Source organism: Terrapene carolina, unplaced genomic scaffold (assembly GCF_002925995.2).
Source record: "Terrapene carolina triunguis isolate 2854851 unplaced genomic scaffold, T_m_triunguis-2.0 Scaffold233, whole genome shotgun sequence".
Classification (NCBI taxonomy): domain Eukaryota; kingdom Metazoa; phylum Chordata; order Testudines; family Emydidae; genus Terrapene; species Terrapene triunguis.
The window spans coordinates 11,027,608-11,030,388 of NW_020664584.1; positions in this window are offsets into that span (position 1 = coordinate 11,027,608).

Genomic DNA, 2,781 nt, shown 5'->3' on the forward strand with positions numbered 1-2,781 from the left:
CCATGCCCCGCCCCCTCGCACCAGCTCGCCTCCGCTCCGCCTCCACCTCCCCTGAGCTGGGTGCCGTGTCCTGCTTCTCCCCCCTCCCTCCAGCGCTTGCGCCGCCATACAGCTGATTAGCGCAAGCCTGGGAGGGAGGGGTGAGGAGGAGGAATGCGGCGTGCTTGGGGAAGAGGTGGGTCCAGGGCGGGGATTTGGGGAGGGATCCAATGGGGCAGTGACGGGGCGGGGCTGGAGGCGGGGCAAGGGCGGGAAGGTGGGAAGGGATCCAATGGGGGGAGGGAGGGGGCAGGGGCGGGGCCGGGGTGGAGTTGGGGCGGGGGGGCACGAGCCCCCTCCGCCTGTGCGCCGGAGGGCAAAATATCGGGACAATTCGCATCCCGACCGAACATCAGTCGGGACGCGGGACAAACAAGTAAATATTGGGATAATTCACGTCCCGACCGAACATCAGTCGGGACGCGGGACAAACAAGTAAATATCGGGACAGTCCTGATAAAATCAGGACGTCTGGTCACCCTAGGTTCTTGTGTTATGTGAAGGAGTAAATAAAACTCCCCCATTCACTGTCTCCACACCAATCATGATTTTATAGACCTCTATCCTATCGCCTCTTAGTCATCTCTTTTCCAAGCTGAACAGCCCCAGTCTTTTTAATCCCTCTTCATTTAGAAGCTTTTCCTTTCCCTTCATCACTTTTGTTGCCCTTCTCTGTACATTTTCCAGTTCCGATGTATCTTTTTTGAGATGGGGTGACCAGAACTGCACACAGTGTACAAGGTGTGGGCGCACCATGGATTTATATAGGGGTATTATGGTAGTTTCTGACCCTTCCTCTCTAGCATTTAACAACATTGCTGACTTGATTCAATTGAGTGTCCTGTTTTTTTATCAGTGATCACTGAGCTGAGCTCATTGATAAGCTGATTGAAGGGGGCTGAACCTTAGACATGGCCTGGTGGTGAAAAGACAATGCACACAAGTGAGCAGCAGAGAGGTTCCCTATTAACACGTGAAATCACTTGTGCACTGAAATCGCTGAGAACTGGGCTACATGTTGGAACCTCGGAACACAGCATTGCAGGAAGAGGCAGCAGTGATGGGGGCAGCTTAGGCCAGCGATGACAGCAGCAGAGACGCAACGACATTGATGAGCAAAGGCCAGAGGCCTCACCCAGCCACTCTCTTTCCATGGGAGCAGGAGGTGAACCCTCACTGAAATGCACCCCTGGACTCTGGGGACATCGCTGACCTCAGCCAAGAAACCGTGAGCAGGGTGCAGTGGAGGGAAAGGGGAGAAAAGTGTTAAAGAGACATTTGTCTGTTGGACTTTCACACCCCAAGGTGGGGAAACCGAGAAAAAGGACGCTGGCCAATGTACCGAGGGATGGTGTTTTACTGGTTGGTTGTGTTCATTCGTGTCAGTGCTGCAGTGTTTCCCCAAATTTATACTGGGTTTTCTTCTTGAATAAAAGTTTTCTTCTATTGTACACTGCAGTGCTTGCGTGGGGATATATTGCTTCTTAGAGGCACCAGGAGTGGTGTTTCGTTTTCCCAGATTACTGGATGGGGGACTCAAGCTGGTTCTGTATTGTATTGTTCAGAGGAACCCTATATATTGGATCCGGCTCTTGTCTCTGCCGAAACCACCTGGTAGATGGGTTACATATGCAAAGTAATGCACCATAGGAGGAAAAAAATAAACTATGCATATACCTTATAAGGTTCTAAATTAACTGTATCGACTCAGGAAAGGGGCCTAGGATGTGCAAGGAATGGTATAGCGAATACTACCGAGAATATTAGAATACCTTTATATAAATCAATGGTGCAGCTCAGTGTACAGTACTGGTCTCCCCATCTCAAAAAGAATATTACAGAATTAGAAAGGGTTCAGAGAAGGGCAATGAGAATGATCACATACCCTTTTTATAAAAAAAAAAAAAAAACTTCAAAAGGTCTCAGTTTCATCCCGATGCAGAATGGGAAAAGTTTCAAAATGGGAAAACTGTCACAAGCCACTTTCCAGCCAGCTCTAGCTCAGACTAAAGGAGCATCTTGGATCATATGTTTTCAGGGTTTTTGTGATGAACCAAGAGTCTGTAATTAACACAGATGAATTAGAACCCTAGGCTGGGCCTTGAGAGGAGGAATTCACTAATAGTTGCCATCGCTTTTCTCCTTGAAGTGCCGTATGGCTAATCAAACAGTCCGGTGACACCGGTAAGGCAGTTTAAATGCAACTGCCTGTGGTGGTGTGTGCAATGCACTATGCTGCTACAGCAACACAGCCTATTTCAGCACCCACTTAGTGGCACATAAGAAGAATTCAAATTCTAAGATTTCACTTAATCTAGAATAGCAAAATCAGAATGACATCTGTGCCAGTTGGAGAACTACAGACATATCAGCTTCCCTAGCCCACAAACAAAAACACATTGCATCCTATCTTAGAGGTGACTTACTAGCAGCCACATACCTCCTGCAATTTTATACATGGCCAGGCAAGGTCTACGACAAGGGCCAAAATATTGCACGACAATAGACCTCCCTTAGAAGAAGCTGGAGTCTGGTGATATGCTGCTGGAGATTGCCACCTGTATTTATGGTAGTGCATTCAAAATCATAACATAAGAACGGCTATACTGGGCAGATCAAAGGTCAGTCTAGCCCAATATCCTGTCTTCCGACAGTGGCCAATGCCAGGTGCCTCAGAGAGAATGAACAGAACAGGTAACACTGCTCTACAGCCAAAATGCTTCTGAAATAAATGTAGTCAAA